At 42.9% G+C, this 18131-nt stretch overlaps 1 pseudogene; it reads right to left on the bottom strand.

Moving 5' to 3' along the window:
- Window positions 1-3596: 3596 nt before the first annotated feature.
- The window catches only part of LOC129510210 (ferritin heavy chain-like), a 34973-nt pseudogene continuing 20438 nt past the window's right edge, over window positions 3597-18131 (bottom strand).

Below are 18131 nucleotides of genomic sequence, written 5' to 3'. Positions count from 1 at the left end.
TGTGTTCTTCTTTCTTGGTTTACTCTGACTGGGTGGAAGATGTTGTCTAGTAGCACCTTGAGGGGATACATGTTTTGAGACTTTGCATTTCTAAAATTCTTTATTCTCTGTTCATTTTGGCAGTTTGACTGAATGGATTTTAGGTTGGAAATTATTTTCTTTCATCATTTTATCTTCTTTTTTCCAGAATCCCTTTTGAGAAGTCTTAAGACATTCTACTTCCTAATTCTTTAGGTGGGTTCTTTTATGTCTCTCCCCTACCTCTTGTCTGAGCACACACATACTAGGGTCGACTTTCATCTACATGGTGAACACTGAGTAACCCCTTCAATATGGCAGTTTATTCCCTTCCATTCTAGGAAACTTCTTGACTTATTTTTAAAAATTATTTTAATTAAATTCAATTAGTTAACAGTATATTATTAGTTTCAGATGCAGAATTCAGTTATTCATCAGTTGCATATAACACCCAGTGCTTATTACATCACATGCACTCCTTAATGCCCATCATCCAGTTACCCCATCCCCCCACTCACCTCTCCTCCAGCAACCCTCAGTTTGTTTCCTATAGTTAAGAGTCTCTTATGGTTTGTCTCCTTTTCTGATTTTGTCTTATTTTATTTTTCCCCCTTCCCCTATAATCTTCTGTTGTGTTTCTTAAATTCCACATATGAGTGAAACCATATGATAATTATCTTTCTCTGATTGACTTATTTTGCTTAGCATAATACCCTCCAGTTCCATCCACATCATTGTAAGTGGTAAGATTTCATCCTTTTTGATGGCTGAATAATATTCTGTGATATCTATCTATCTATCTATCTATCTATCATCTATCTATCTCACATCTTTATCCACTTATCCACTGATGGACATCTGGGCTGTTTCCATAGTTTGGCTATTGTGGACATCGCTGCTATGAACATTGGGGTTCACGAGCCCCTTTAGATCATTACATTTGTATCTTTGGGATAAATACCTACTAGTGCAATTGCTGGGTTGTAGCTTTATTTTTAACTTCTTGAGGAACCTCCATACTATTTTCCAGAGTGGCTGTACCAGCTTGCATTCTCACCAACAGTGTAAGAAGATTCCTCTTTCTTCATATCTTAGCCAACATTTCTTGTTGTTTCCTGACTTGTTAATTTTAGCCACTGACCAGTGTGAGGTGGTATCTCATTGTAGTTTTGATTTGTATTTCCCTGATACCAAGTGATGTTGAGCATTTTTTTTTGTGTGCCTGTTGACCATTTGTATGTCTTCTTTGGAGAAATGTCTATTTATGTCTTCAGCCCATTTCTTGACTGTATTATATGTTTTTTTTGGATGTTGAGTTTGATAAGTTTTTTATTGATCTTGGATACTAGCCTTTTATCTGATATGGCATTTACAAATATCTTCTCCCACTCTGCAGGTTGCTTTTTAGTTTTATCAACTGTTTCCTTTGCTGTAAAAAAAGTTTTTTGTTTTGATGATGCCCCAATAGTTCATTTTTGCTTTTGTTTCCCTTGTCTTTGGAGATGTGTCTAGCAAGATGTTGCTGCGGCCAAGGTTAAAGAGGTTGCTGCTTGTGTTCTACTCTAGGATTTGATGGCCTGAAAAGACTCTGAATAGATAGAGAAATGTTGAAAAAAAAAAAAAACCCAAGCTAGTGGCATCACAATTCTGTACTTCAAGCTACATTACAAAGCTGTAATCATCAACACAGTATGGTACTGACACAAAAACAGACACATAGATCAATGGGACAGAATAGAAAACCCAGGGGGATCCCTGGGTGGCGCAGTGGTTTGGCGCCTGCCTTTGGCCCGGGGCGCGATCCTGGAGGCCCGGGATCGAATCCCACATCAGGCTCCCGGTGCATGGAGCCTGCTTCTTCCTCTGCCTATGTCTCTGCCTCTCTCTCTCTCTCTCTCTCTCTGTGACTATCATAAATAAAAATTAAAAAAAAAAGAATAGAAAACCCAGAAATGGACCCTCAACTCTATGGTCAGCTGATCTCACACAAAGCAGGAAAGAATATCCAATAGAAAAAAGTCTCTTGGACAAATGGTGTTGGGAAAATGGGACAGCCACATGTAGAAGAATAAAACTGGACTATTTTCTTATACCATACACAAAGATAAACTCAAAATGGATGAAAGACCTAAACATGAATAGGAATCCCCCCAAAATCCTTGAATTATTTTAATGATGGTTTCCTCCCTTTTACTTCTTTTTAAACTCCTCTTATTGGGATTATGGATCTCCTGGACTGTTCCTCTAGTATTCTTAATCTGGCGTCTTCTGTTTTCCCTCTCTGGGTCTTTTTACCCCTCAATTTTGTCTTTAAACTTTTTTTTATTGGGTTTCTTTTTTGCTATAATGCTTAAATTTGCCAGAATTTGTTTTAAATCCCTCTGTTCTCGCTAACCTTCTTTCTCCTGCATCTTTGTGTCTTCTACTTCTTCAAGATTTAAATAGAATTTTATTCTAGTCTCAGGCAATATCTTCTCTTATATGTCTGAGGATATTAATGACATTTCTTTCCTTGTATATAGTTTATCGACAGTGGTCCCCCACCCCTGCTTTCTGTTTGCTTTGGTCTCTATCTTCAGTCGAGGAGGCCATATTTAGTTATCTGTAATCTTTGGTCATGTCTTCAGGATTAGGGGGTGATGAGTAAAAAGCCACTCAGGAACTCTAATCATGAGGGTTATGGGGCTCATTGTCTTTGAGCTCAGATTTGAATGAGCTGATTGATGGGGAATCTTTGAGCATCTCTAGATCTTCCTTTTAGAGATAGCTGTATTTTCCAGGGAAGACCATTTCAATTGTCTGCCTGGGAGTTAAGGGTCTGGCTGCCAATCCTCTAAAACTGTGGTGGAGGAGCACTGGAAAATATCTACGTTTGTCATTCAGAAATGCATGCAGTCATTTAAGTCCAATTATACCTGGCCTCCCTGAGCCAGATCTTTTGTGTTACCCTCTAAGAAAACATATCCACAGTTCTTAGCTGGGGCAGGGAATGGGGGCTAAGGAATTAGCTGGTGTTCGAACATCTTTTACTCAATGTTACTTATTTTAGCCTTTGCCTCTTTTCATTTGCAATTGCAAAGGTGCATAGGGTACACATCCATGAGCATTTTTTTTCTGGAAGATTCTGCACCTTAAAAAAAATTATTTATTTATTTGAGAGAGACAGAGAGAGCACAAGGAGAGGTAGTGGGAAAGGGAGAAGCAGGCTCCCCGATGAGCAGGGAGCCAATGTGGGACTCAATCCCAGGACCCTGGGATCATAATCTGAGTCAAAGGCAGATGATTAATTGACTGAGCCAACCAGGGCCCCCAAGATTCTGCATTTTATAGTGGCTCATAGTTGGGTTGACCTTCATTTCCCCCAATTCGTGCCTTAGCATTTGGCTTTCTTAGGTTTCCTATGCTTATTTGTCACTCATCCACCAATTTTTTATCACAAGTTTTGATGGCTGCTGTTGTCGCCGGTTTAAGGGTTTTAAAAATATTTCAATAGAGTATCGGGAAGGGGAAAATTTAAGATTTAGATATTTAATCTGCTATCTTGCCCTCCTAATATTGTAGGGTTTTTTTTTGGGGAGGGGTACCAAATTACTTTATTTGAAGGAATGATACAAACGAAAGAAGTAGATGTTTCAGTACAACTTATATAGAAAAGGTAAAGGTAACCCCAACATGCATGCACTGCCTCGGTGACCAGGGAAGTCACCCTGTGGCTATGGGAAGACAGCCTAAGGCTTAGCTCTCACGATCACTGTTTCCCAGGGTGTGCTTGTCAAAGAGATACTCTGCCGTGCCAGATTCGGGAGCCCCCATCTTGCGCAGGTTGGTTACATGGTCACCCAGTTCTTTGATGGATTTCACCTGCTCATTCAGGTAATGAGTCTCAATGAAGTCACACAAGTGGGGGTCATTTTTATCAGTGGCCAGTTTGTGCAGTTCCAGTAGTGACTGATTCACGCTCTTTTCCAAGTGTAACGCACACTCCACTGCATTCAGCCCATTCTCCCAATCGTCACCGTCTGGTTTCTTAATATCCTGAAGGAAGATTCGACCACCTCGTTGGTTCTGCAGCTTCATCAGTTTCTCAGCATGTTCCCTCTCCTCATGAGATCGGTGGAGAAAATATTTGGCAAAGTTCTTCAAAGCCACATCATCACGATCAAAGTAATAGGACATGGACAAGTAGACGTAAGACGCATAGAGCTCCAGGTTGATCTGGCGGTTGATGGCGGCCTCTGAGTCCTGGTGGTAGTTCTGGCGCACCTGCGAGGGGGACGCGGTCGTCAGGGCGGCGCTGGGGCGGCGGCGGCGGCCGAGGCCTTGGAGCGGTCCGAGAGCGCTGCGTGGAGGTGGCCGAGGGCGGGCTCTGAGCGGCGGGCCCGGGGAGGGGAAACGAGCGCCGGGTTCTGTCCAAGCACTGTTGAAGCAGGAAACCGCGGCGACTCTCGGCGGAGACTCTAATATTGTAGGTTTTTAACGTTCATTGAAATTTCTTCCCTGTAAATGCATTGTAAAAGGTCAAAATCTGCAACAGAGGAGGACCTGTGTAGTTAGTTCCTTTGACCATGATCCCCATTTAGTCAGAGCTGTCCGTGCAAAATAACAAGGCAGTCAAGTCATTCAAGCAGCTCAAAACATCCCTGGCAAAATGTATTTGCCATCTGATGGACTATAAAATGGAAAACAGCCAAATGATTGAGTTTTACACTTTCAACCTAACAATTTTTGAAGCCAGTGTCTTTTGAGTTGGTCTCTTTAGTTTTTGTTTTTGATTTTTTTTTTTTTTTTCAAAAGACTGTTCTAAGAACTCATGGCCAGGCTGGCTTTGACAGGTTGGCAGCCTGATGTTTAGAGGAATGACTAAAGTCTACGAATCTATGTCAACCAAAAATCCTCTGAATCATTCCTAAATGAGAGAAACATGAAATCATAACTCCAAGGGCTTCGGGATATATTTCAAGGAGCCACTCACTGGTAGTGAGAAACTGGCATACTTTACATTGCACTCCATAATCTGTGTTTGTTTAAATATAAAATCAGTTGTTGGCCACTGAGTGTAATGACTGCCCCAGAAAGATGAGTTGTATTTCTTTTGAAGATTTCCATAGTTTTTAGCATATTGCCACATGTCTTTTTCAGAAGTGTATCACAAATGCCTTGTCTAAACTTGTCAATGGAAGAATTTTCATGACATTTTATGTCTGGAAATAGAAAATCTTGGGTCTCTCTTCATTAGCAAAAAAAAAAAAAAAAAAAAAAAAAGGTTAATGAAAATTTAACTCTACATCCTTTGACTTAACCTTTACTTGTAGAAAGATTTCCAACCCATGCTCTTTGACCTCTTTCATCTGTTGTTGCCAACAGCTAATGATGAGTGTCTTGTCCATTATTTCTTTCCTAAGAATATATCTTAGCTATTTTTATAATGTACAAGCCACAAGCCTTCTCCCTTAGAGGCATGGCTGAATTCCTAAGAAACAATAAATAAAGAAATTTATTAATTTTATCATGATTTCTTTGCACAGGACACCCAAGGATATGGTGTGGGTTGGAGTTTTAAACCTTTGAATTTTGTATGGTATTTAAATGATAGAGAAATGGCCTCTTTGAAAGGGTGTTTGAAGCTATCTTAGGAGCTTCAGCGCCCTCACTGGAGTGGCCCATAGATCCTAGGGTGGAGTGCAGTTGGTTCCACCCTCCTGCTGCTTTCCAAATTGCTTGTTCCAAGACACTGCTTGTTAAGGATCACAATCCAGCAGAGTGTGGTTATTATACAGAAATATATTAAAATAAGATGGTTGATAATCTGCCTTCTGCAGATCAGTTCCTGCTTAGAAAACAAAACAAAACAAAAACCCTTGAATTGAGTTCCTGTAGTGATTTGGGGGAATCTCTATAATTTATATGGCCTCCTAATCACATAGCTTTTCTAGAAGTTTTTGGAGGGTGGGGTGTGGGTAGAGCTACATTTTAGAGGATATAGGCCTGAGGTCAGATTCTTACTGTGTCCCTTACTAACATGTGACTGAAAGGAAGTGACTTAATGTCCCCAAATCTCATTATTATAAAATCAGGGATTTTCCTCTGTTTTGTCACTGTCCCATACCTACTCATAGAACAGGGCCTGGCTCATGGTGAGGGAGGCAGAAGAGTGCTTGAGACATGATACCATATGATTTCAGATTTCACTTCCATGTGGAATCTAAGAAACAAATGGACAAAGAAACAAACAAACACCAGACTCTTAAATATAGATAACAGGGGCACCTGGGTGGCTCAGTGGTTGAGTGTCTGCCTTTGGCTCAGGGCATGATCTCGGGGTCCTGGGATCAAGTCCCACACTGGGCTCCTGGCAGGGAGCCTGCTTCTCCCTCTGCCTGTGTCTCTGCCTCTCTCTCTGTGTCTCTCATGAAGAAATAAATAAAATCTTTAAAAAAAGATATGTAGATAACAAACTGGTAGTCACTAAAGGGGAGGCGGGGGATGGATGAAATAATTAAAGAGGATTTAGAGGTGCAAACTTCCTGTAACAAAATAAATAATTCTCTGAGATGAAAAATACAGCATAAGGAATACGATCAATAGGATTATAATAACATTATGTCGTGACAGACGGTGACTTTTCTTATTGTAGTGAGCACTGAGTAATGTGTAGAAATGATCAATATGTTATACACCTGAAACTAATATAACATGTGTTAATTATACTTCAATAATAGATAAATGATAGATTAAATGGTGAAATAATTAATTAAATATAGCATTCCTAGCCCAATTCAGAGTAATTGATAGGTGCTGTATGAAAGCTACAGTCTTTCTACATCATTAATGAATGCTAGGGGTACCTAGGGAGCTCAGTTGGTTAGGCGGTCAGCTCTTGGGTTTGGCTCAGGGTCATGAGATTAAGCCCTGAGTCAGGCTCCACACTCAGTGGGGAGTCTGCTTGAGGTTTCTCTCTCCCTTTTCCCCCTCTCCCTGCTCACTCTTTCTCTCTCTCAAGTAAATAAATAAATCTTTTTTTAAAAGAATGAATGCTGCATATAGTAATATCAATGCCTATTACTATATCCAACACTTGACGTGTGCTAGGTGGTGTTTTAAAAGCTTTACACGGACTAACTCACTCCTTATATACAACACTTCTGTGAAGTGTTATAATTCTGTTATGGTTGAGGGAATGAGGTACAGAGAAAATCAGTTAGTAGCCTGAGGCTAGGCATGGCAGCTTGATTCTGGAGCCTGTATTCTTATTCACTAGGGTTGGCACATCTATCTTATTGGCCATCGAGCATCTGGACCCTGTTTCTTTTTTCTTTCTTTCTTTCTTTCTTTCTTTCTTTCTTTCTTTCTTTCTTTCTTCTTAAAACTATTTTATTTATTTAGTCATGAAAGAGAGAGAGAGAGAGAGAGAGAGAGAGAGAGAGAGAGAGAAAGGCAAAGAGAACCAGGCTCCCTGAGGAAATCTGATATGGGACTCTAACCCAGGACCCCAGGATCATGACCTGAACCAAAGGCAGATGCTTAACCACTGAGCCACCCAGGTGCCCCTGGACCCTGTTAGGGGAATTTCCCTCCATCTTGAGAGGCAGAGGCCACATTCCAGCCACTCACTTCCCCTACCGTTTTGTTTTTTTTTTTTTTTGTTTTTTTTTTTGCAGCTGGAGTGCAGGCCTGTAGCCTTGGCCCCACCAGTCAGGCACACTCATGTCAGACTTTGGCAGGAGCTAGTGATCAAGGAAGTAGAAACTTCCTGGAACTCTTACTGGGAGGGGTGTAGCGATGTAAAGCTTCTAAGGCTGGTGCTGTGGTTCTAACAGCAGGACCCAGAGCCTAGTGCCTGTATGTCAGTGATTCCCAGCAGGAGCCCATCTTGGAGCAGATAAAGATACTCCAAAAGGGCCCAGTCACTGCCTGAGGCTGAACGAAGAGATAGGTCAGCTTCCTGGTATGGTACTGCTGGGACTGCCATCCTTCCCCAAAACCAGAGTTTTCACATGGAGTGGGAAGGAAAAAGACCTTATTCCTAGTTTACGGATGTCCCAGCACAAGAGGCTGACACCATCCAAGATAGAGGGCTGCTACATAATGGCACCTCTCAAAGAGAGCCCTGACATTTTCCAGGGAGGTAGAACTGTGGGTGGCATTTCAGTTTGTACTTGCCTGGAAGAAGAGAGATCTTGGGTTAAAGATCTTCATCATTGGCAGTGGCTAATGGTTTGGCTGGATGCTCAAGGTCTGAGAAGGACCACGACTGCAGTTGGTGATATGGAAACTTGAAGGAGGGGGATATGCGTAGTCCTCTTAGAATGATAAATATGATAAATACTTGGCCTCCCACATGAATTTGCTAAAAGGCCTTCATTGCAGAGAAGCCGTTTGGTAATGGGGGAGACCCCTTTTATAGGTGTCCACCAGCCTCCCCCCAGCCATACAGTGTTTGCTCAATTATCTCTTGGAGTCAGTGAAGTTCAAGGAGATAGAGGTGAAGCCTGGGCTAACAGCATGGCCTTACCTTCCTGAAGGATACCTGGGTTACTGTCATTGCTGTGTGCCCAACTGGAAGCAGCAAAAATTAACCTAAAATGGTGCCACATGTTAGACCAGTCAGCTAGATGGTGAGATGCTGACTGCATGAAATCCGCCTTATACCTAGGAATCAAGGCTTGGAAGTGGAAGTGGCATGTCTCACTAGGAAACCCACTCATACAAGTTTTACTCCTTGCTCTCCAGGCTCAGGACTCTGCTGGCTACTAGGCTTTGGAACCAAAGGGGGAAATTCTTCTACTAGAAAGTGCAATCATGGTTCCATTTAACTGGAAGCTGACTATTTCAGGCTCCTCTTGTCACTGGTGAAACAAGCCAGAGAGGGACATAGAGTGTTCACAGGGGCAACTGATACGTGGGTGCTCTGGTATGTAATTCTGACACTACTTCTGTCACCAGAAGTTTTTCTTCTGCAGTTTTTCTACACTAACTTTCCAATTCTCTGACCTCAACTGGGTGTCCCATAATTCAGTTGAATTCTGATACTACCTGGGGTGAATGCAGACCCCATGGGCTAAGGGCTTAGTCCCACAAGACTGCTCCCACTTTAGGCACCAGTTGCAAGTTCCAGAAACACCTGTACCTCTGACCAACCAGCTATAAAATCAGAGTTTCCCACAACAACTGTCTGGCTTTCTCTCAGGTTCTATAATTTGCTAGAATGACTCACAGAACTCAGGAATACATTTTACCTATGTTTACTGTTTATTATGAGGGTTGTAATTCAGGAATAGCCAAATGAAAGAGATGCATAGGGCAAGGTTTTGGGGAGTTACACTGTGTTTAGCAAGAAGTATTTTTGACCTTGAAAATTTTAAGTTTGTTAAGAAGATATATATTGATGGAGGAGAGCCAAAAAATGGATTCCAGGGGACATTTGTTTACCCAATGTCTCATGGCCTTCCTGTGTCTAGGAGAGTCTCTATTTTATAAAACAAAATAGGAGGGAGCAACACACTCCAGCTATAAAAACTAAACACTAGACTTATTTCATAGCCCCTCTTTCTGGGGGTTGTGTGTTGATATGTGACCTTGGCTCTGCCGAGCACTCCCATGCCAGATATGGACTCAGGAAGCAGGGACTTCCTGGGATTTACTTTGGTGAGAATGGTGGCTGCTGCCATAACTAAGTCAATTTCTGGAAGGAGCAGCCATAGCTATGTCATCAGCAGGACTCCTGAAGTGTCTCTCTGTGCAGGTGATAAGGTCCCATTCTCAATGAGACATGATTTGTGGATAGAATTTAAACATTTCTCCTGGACATGTAACCTCTTACAATGACTTCCTGGGCCACTCAAAGATCTTCTGATGTATTTATTATTGTTTTTTGTTTGAATTAGATGGAATTGGTTTGTCTGGCTTGCAACTAAGGAGCTGGTTGGCACTTGCCAAAGGCCAGACTGCTAGAGAATGGATTCTCCTGTTGATTAATGGTCATGTGCTTTTTACCAAAGCACATGTGTTTTTGTGTTTACTTATTTCACCAAATAAGTGAGCAAACATTCTTAAGAAAAAGCACAGAACTTCTTTATTAGATTGGAAATTAGAAATCCAGCATCCCAGTGTCCATCTCACACTTAGCTGTTTGCTCTGTTTTTAGTGTCAATGGTTTCAAAATAAAAAGGGATCTTTGCAAGTGGAGCAGACATGAGTACTATGCTCATGTGGTACCAGAACCAGCATCCATGTGGCCTCAGTGGGTAGCACTCAGATCACCAGTGTGGCAGTTATGTCTCAAGGCTAAGTCTTTGCCATGGTTTCCAGAAGGGCCATAGCACAGTTACATGGGCTGTATGACAGTGATTCCACACATGTGGAGGAGAAAGGAGCAGGCCACCTTGTCTGAATGCATTTGGAGTACCACGTTCTCAAGACAGAAAGCAACTGGAATTTTAGAACAGCAGTTGGGTTTTTAAAGCTTTTGCAACCCCATTTCTGGAAATATTTGAGGTTCTGTGATGAGGGAAATTAGTCAAACTAGCAAAAAGGTGGAAAAGGAGCATTGACTGATAAGTGTCTTTGTTGCTCTGGAATGATCAGAGAGCCTATTCAAGGCAAGCCTGTTGGGATACAATGTGGAGGATAACTCAGCCTGTGTGTGGCCAGCAGCCTGAGAAACTGGTGTGTGTGTGTGTGTGTGTGTGTGAGAGAGAGAGAGAGAGAGAGAGAGAGAACCCAGTGTGTGGGCTCTGACCTTTCACTCCCAGCTAAGAGTCTTTACAGAAAGTATGGTGGTGCACACCCTACCCCTTGTTTCATCCTAATTGATTTTGGCCTTGTCATTAGAGTTCTGCATTAGACCTTTGCAAAGTTCTTACTGGAGTTTCCATGTGTCCTCTTCAGGAAGACAAATGTCATCTCCAGATCTCTGGGTCCTAACATCTATTCTAATAAGAAAGTACTTGGCTGATTCATTGTAGGATATTTAGCCTTCCTGGTTGGAAGAGAAATTAAAAAGCCGTCTTGTATACCCACCATACTTTCCCCAAAGACCCTTAAGAACTAGGAGGGAAAGGTCAGGATGTGCTAGTTGCTTACTTTTTTTTCTTTCTGTGGAAAGGTATGTGATATGACTTCCATGGGTGAGTAAGAGATGATCAGATTCTGCCTCCTACCAAGATTTACCAAGCTGATGCAAGATGATGACAGTGACTTCCAGGACATTCTTACTATACCCAGCCTACCATTCTTGAGAAAGTGCTGTTTCTTGTCCCATCTCTGTTCTGTGCTCAACTAATAAAGCAAGTAAACATGCAGGGTTCCTGAGATTTGGCACTGGCTTACTCTCTGGGTATTACCTCTCATTACTATCTCATTTGCAGACTATCCCCAAAGACACCACACAACTTGCTAATTCTCTAATAACACCTCTCTGATTCCACTCTCTCTCTCCTGCAGTTTTTGAAGAATACTACTCCTGATCTTGGCCTTCAATAAAACCACATTTTCTTCCAGGCTTGTTTGACTTTCTCCATCTGCCACCATGCAGACTCCACAGCCAGAAGCCCTGCCCCAAAGCAGCAACAAAGTTGTCACTCTGGTTCCGGCCTCAGATACCACAGCTGGCACTGCTCATGTGTGCCCGCTGAACCATGGCTGCTGTTCCTTCCAGAAACTGAATGTAGCTACCACTATTGTGGCCACCTCTATAGCTCTGTTGGTGCAGGTCTCCCCTGCTGTGGCTCTCCCTTCCCAGGCAAAGGGTAAGGGGGAGGGTCATGTGACTCACAAGACCCAGGTCCTGGGCCTGTACCTTACAGCAAGAGAAGCTGGGAAATTGAGTGTCAGCCACTCTGGGATCATATGGTGGGGCATGGACTCTGCCTGATGACAGAGAAGATGTGTCAAATGCAAATGCAAGAAGTATGTTTGGAGTCTGGTTAGCTAAAGAGAATGCCAAAGCACTCAACACGAGTGCTTCACATAATAGCAGAGGCACTTAGGAGTGATTTGTACATGACGTCATACTGAACTCAGATTACATGTTTTATCACTTCCTTTTCACATCAGCCCTGTATACCTGGCCTAAGTAATCTCTAATTTGTGTAAATAGGGATATCATATATAAGAAACTGAATGCTTTTGTTGAAGACTCTGGTATCTTTTTCTGTCTACATGATCATTGAAAACTTCTTAGGAGTTTCTGTTATGTAAAGCATTTGGCATTGTCTGAGGAATACTGAGCAAGGAATTTGAGTCCTGGACTCAAGTTTTGATTCTCTTACGCAATTGGTGTGATATTGAAAAAGTTACTTCTGCTTTTTTCTATTTACTTTTCTTGCTTGCAAAATGGGGCAATAATAACTATGCATGATCATGAAATGAGACAAGAGAAGGAGAAGAATTTTATATGCCTTCAAGACACCTCACTCCCTTTTTGAACTACACATTTTTTTTTCAGGCTCAAATGTCTCCTCATCTGGAAAAACTTTCCTAGCTTCCCTAGACTACATTAGTTGTTTCCTTTTCCTTTTTCTTTTCTTTTTTTTAAAAACAGCAGGAGCAGAGGGAGGGGAAGAGGGCGAGGGAGAGAGAGAATCTCAAGCAGCCTATACAGAGCCTGATTCAGGGCTTGATCTCACAACCCCAGGATCATGACCTGAGCTGAAAACCAAGAGTTGGACACTCAATCGACTGAGCCACCCAGGCATACCACATTAGTTGTTTCTTCACTGCTACAACAGAGGCATATGCTGAGGGTCTGAGAACTTTAAGAAAAGACTGATTTGGTGTGGGGTTTGGGGGCTAAGAATAGGAATGGGAAGGACAGGATGGGAAAAATAAGAGAAGATTTCACTGGGGGGATCATATTTGAACTTCTATCTTCTCTACCATCCAACCTGGGCCCACCAGATGTTGGCAGGAGGGATTCTGGAACACCTATGAAAGTGATCCAGAGATCATAACTCTAGTAGAAGAAGAAACACATGTAGAATGGATTTCCCTAGAGCTGAACATCCTGTCCATGATCTGACCTGGCAGGCTTTTACTGGAGCAGCCACTATCATTTTACCTCATCCTCTGAAATTCAGCTCAGGAACGCCTTCTCTAGAAAGCCTTCACTCATTGACACCTCACAACTCAGTTCCTTGGCTAGAGAAGGTGCCTGTATTGGTCAGTCTATTGTAGGTTGTGCTATGATAATATGCATTCCCAACATGTGAATGGTTTCAAAAAACAAGACTTATTTTCTGCTGAAGCTTATGGGACAGGTTTGTTGTTGTTGGGCTACAGGTTCCACTTTGAGTTGTCCTCACTCAGCCTAGTTGGCAGGGATTCTGTCTCTGTGCCTTCAGGATCACTGAGGTAGACTCTGCTCTTACGGGGTCTGCTGCAAGTGACATGGCATTTCTGCTTATGTTTCACTGCAAAGCAAGTCATAAGACCACCACAATCTGGAGAGACAAAGAAACAAAATACTGCCATATTCCTTGAAGGGGGATAACTAGAAATCTTTGCTGAGCTGTAAGATGACACACAGTGGCCCATTTGTGTGTGTGTGTGTGTGTACAGGTGCTTTGAAGGTTCTATGTGTACAGTTAGCTTTTGCACATTGTCTTTATTTTTTTTTAAGATTTTATTTATTTATTCATGAGAGACCAGAGAGAGAGAGAGAGAAAGAGAGAGAGAGAGAGGCAGAGAAATAGGCAGAGGGAGAAGCAGGCTCCCTGCAGGGAGCCTGATGTGGGACTCCATCCCAGACCCCAGAATCACGCCCTGAGCCGAAGGCAGACTCTGAATTGCTGAGCCACCCAGGTATCCCCGTACATTGTCTTTAATGATCTTTTATGTCCAGCTCCTCCATTAACCCATAAGTTTACTCAGGGCGAGAGTTGTGTTTGACTCTGTATTCCTAATCCAGAGAGGGGGAAGAATTTGCCCAATTCTGTTTTTTTTTTTTTTTTTTTTTTTTTTTGGTAACCATTCATCATCATGTGTGAGATCCTTTTCCTTGGTGCATCTCCAGACTTTTCCAGAGGCTTCCAAGTTACCTGGCTTCATTATCCCTGGGCCCTGGGTGAGAACAGTTGAATGATTTCAACTCTGCTGGTCAAGAGCACCTTATTCCCTGTTCCAGGTGAAGCTGTGTTTTCCTCTGGACCCCAGGAGCTTCCTCTCATTTTTTTCTTCAGAGGATAGGGGGAGAACTAAGAATCAAAATCCTTTGTGCAGAACAGGCTCTATGGATTCCATAAACCCATCACATCTGGGCCTCAGGATATTTGGTGTCTGCCTCCCACTCCCAAAGTCTGCCCCAGATCTGAAAACCCATAGTTGCCTAACTGCAAACAAAGCTTTATCCCTGTAGGGATGGAACTGTCCCAGATGTTGGCCTCACAAAGTCTCTACCCACCTTGCAAAGAGAACACCTGTAAGTTGGCCACCAGCTCAGCCCAGAGAACACCCCTGTGATGGGATGACTTGTCAGCTTTTCCAGTTAGGACCCCAGAGGTGATGGATGGATGGGGCCAGCTGGCTGCCTACACTGAGCTGGTGAACTTGGCACAGGAGTTCTCCAGCAGATGTTTGGCTTTGGGTGGAGATGCTTCCTGAGCACCTCTCTACTTGGCCTCTCCAGAACAGATGCCAGGAGAGTCTGGGTGCTAGGTGGTGTCCCAGGCCTCTGATCAGTGCCAGGAAGTGCCGACCTGGGTGCTGGATCCTGTCTGTCAACTAGAGCCTCTGAAGAAAAAACTCAAAAGAGGAAACATCAGGAAGAGACAAAATGAAATGGGCCAAAGAAATTTCATTAGGTAAATTGCTTAGAGATTAAAGACAGGCCAGAGAAAATATTCCCAGAAATTGAAAGATTCAGCACTACATTTTTGGTACTATTGATAGCAATTTGATTTCTGTTTATTTTTGTCCTCACATTGCTGACAGCTCCTCTCATTCTCTTAAATACAGGTTGCCAGAGTCAATTAAATATGCAAGACGAACCGTATACACTTTGGAAGAAAGTAATGATTGTTACACCTTAGAGTAGCTTAATGAACACGTTACTAAATGATCCTTCGCCATGATTTTCTCCTAATAGCTATCAAAATCTTTGTAAACCTACAGCACAATACATAACATCTTGTTCCAAGGTTTGCTTTTAAAAAAAATCAATGCATACCTAAGTTATTTGTGTCAAAACTCATTTATTTTCACAATAACACAGACTGTCAAACCTGACATCCTGCTAATAGCATCCAGTGCATTTCCATATTATTCAAATATTTCCTTTTATGAAATGGGGACTTTTATTCACACCACCCTGCGCACCATGCAGTATGCATTTGCACATTAGCTCAGTTCACACAGCCAGAGAGGGGTTACCTGTGGCAACTAATTATGCCACCCTTTATGCATATTAATGAGTCCGTGAGCAGCCATTCTCTGTTCTGCAGAGAGGAAAGACAATTCCAGCCTAAATGGGAAACTGATTATAGGCAGAATACCAGAGCATCAGAAAGCGATTTTTGATAATTTTCCATTTTTGATGTCCCTAGGTGTATTCATTTCCTGTTGTGGCTGTTAACAAATTACCACAAACTTTGTGGCTTAAAACACAAATTTATTATCTTGCAGTTCTGGAGGTCAGGAGTACCACACAGATCTCACTGGGCTAAAATGAAGGTGTCGGCAGAGCTATGTTCCTTTGTGGAGGCTCCAGGGGTGAATCTGTTTTCTTGCCTTTTCCAGCTCCTGGAGGCCTCTCTCTGGTTCTTGCACAGAAACTCCCATTTCAGAACCAGGAAGGGGGATGCTGAAGCCTTCTCATGCTGCCGTCTCTCTCTGACCATAGTCTGGAGAAAGACTCTCCAGTTTTAAGGATTCGTGTGAGTAGGTAAGACCCACCAGGATAATTCCAGATACTCATAGTCCTTAACTGTAGTCATTTCCACAAAGTCCTTTTGCCATGTAAGGCACCATATTGACAAATTGACAGGCTCTGTGATTAGGACACTGCCATCTTGAGCAGGAGTGGAGGGTGGGACTAGCATAAGGTGCTTATTTGGCCTCTCACCTCAGATCTTTTACATCCAGCCATGCTAGAAGAAGCCAAACAAAATGCTGAGCAGGACTATAGATTTCCTGATGGGTTGGTGACTCATTTCTCATTTGCTGCTTCCCCTCATTGATCTCACATGCCTTTTCATCTCTTTTCCTTCCAGATCCTTTCCTTTGCTTTCTATGCCCCCTCTATCCACTTCCTCTGTCTCTTTCTGCCACTCTGTTCTTTTTAATTTATCCTGCCATCCAAAAGAGCCCATAACACTCCACTTGAGTCAGGAGCCTTGTGAGTGGCCCCTATCCTTGGATCTTTGCTTCGTGTGACTATATCTTCTTCTTTGAAGTTAAATGTGGTGGCATCAATGGCCCTGTTTCATTTCAACCTAAACACACTGGCTGTGTCTATGCTCCAGGCTCCCCAAAGCCAGGGACACTACAAAGGCACAGGGAATGGAGCAGACACCTGGATGTCTTTTCCCTTGCAAGCCCTTGAAGTACCCCTGGCCATTTCAGGCTCTTTCTATATAGTCCTCTGGTGGCTTTCTGCATCTCTTTGCCTGGCAGCTTTCTCTGGGTTCAGTGGAGAACAGGGTATAGTGCCAGGGACCTAGTGCCCAGGAGCCACATTTGGCAGATAAGGGGATGGGGTTGGTGAATAAGTACTCTGGCTTTCTTAGCTCTCAAAGGGACAATGCAGGGGCATGTCTACGCCAGCTTGCAGTGGTCAGAGCTTGCACTCCCTCAGAGTAGCTTGAGCCCTAGTTGTTTGCCATGGCAGTCCACTCTGCTCCCTTCTCTATCTTATTCCCCCATACCCTCACAATACTTCCTGGGATCATCTTCCACATCAACACATGCCCAAATTCTTGTCTCAGGGTCTGCTTTTGGGCAAACCAGCTCCAACAAGACCTGACTCCTATGCTGGAGAGGATCAGGGAAACACAAATAGAGAGGGTGGTATGAACAGTATTGAGGGCCTAGGAAAGTGAGGTCCTATACAAGTGTGATCCCTCCTGTGTCCTTTCCCTTTTTCAGTAAATCTTCCCCAAAGAGGAAATAGTACCTTTCCTCTGGCTATTTAAAAATTTAGAGCTATGGGCATGGAATTGGCTGTCCCTTGTGGCGAAGGCAAGAAGCTCTGCTCCTGACCTCCAGGAAACAGAAAGTGAGAGAGGAAGGTGGGAGGTTTGGTCAGTGGCTGGCCCACTATTCACTTCAGGAAGAAAAGGCTGGATGGACAAAAGCAGAGCCCTTCTTTTGCTTGAAAAATGAGCGATAAGTACTCAAGGCAAAAATCCTATACTTTCTCACACTGACAGTTCACCTCCCCTCTCCTGGGGCTGGTTCTAGTTGTCCTGCCCCAGGTGCAGATTCCAGCTGTGACATTGACTCCTTGACCTGGTAGAAGAGATCCATCCTGCCTGCTGTCCCCCAGGGGTGCATTCTTGAGTTCCTTGGCATGTACACATAAGAAATGCCTAGAGCAGGGAGCCTTTATTTTATGAAACCACAGCGGCCTTTGAAGTAATCATCACCATATCAAATCGGGAAGCTAATCTGATTTTAGAAGTATGGCCAAATCTCTGCTTAAAATTCCCTCATAATTGTCAGGGGCCTTGAATCTACAGCAATCATCTCAAAGATGATGTAGAAGAATTTATGAATTGGAAAATGACTTGACCAGAGCATAGAGGCAGCCATCTTGCTTGGGTGGAGACAAAGGTAGGACAGTTGAGAGGAGTCCATGCTTTCAGGGGGAGATATAAAATCAACCCATTTTGATGGTGGACATCAAATCTTTTTTGGCCATTGCTGTCTGAATTCTCTTTCAGTCTTGTTAGGGTTAGAAAAAGGCCTAAGTGGGTGGTTTCTCAAAATGACAACAAGACGGGAGGTCAGAACAGGGGTTCTCCATGGTGGCGGTGGGGAGGAGGAGATGGTACATGCTTTCTCAAGAAGGGACACATCAAAACAGGGCAGGTAGGGATACATGAGCAGTTTGGAAAAATATATTCTGAATTATAAGTTATTCATAATACCAATGCAAATTTAAGCACTTTAGTATATTA

This window comes from Nyctereutes procyonoides, unplaced genomic scaffold, assembly GCF_905146905.1.
Source record: "Nyctereutes procyonoides isolate TBG_1078 unplaced genomic scaffold, NYPRO_anot_genome, whole genome shotgun sequence".
NCBI classification, from domain to species: domain Eukaryota; kingdom Metazoa; phylum Chordata; class Mammalia; order Carnivora; family Canidae; genus Nyctereutes; species Nyctereutes procyonoides.
The sequence above is the reverse complement of the archived record's forward strand: the minus strand, read 5'-3'. Positions and strand labels throughout refer to the sequence as shown.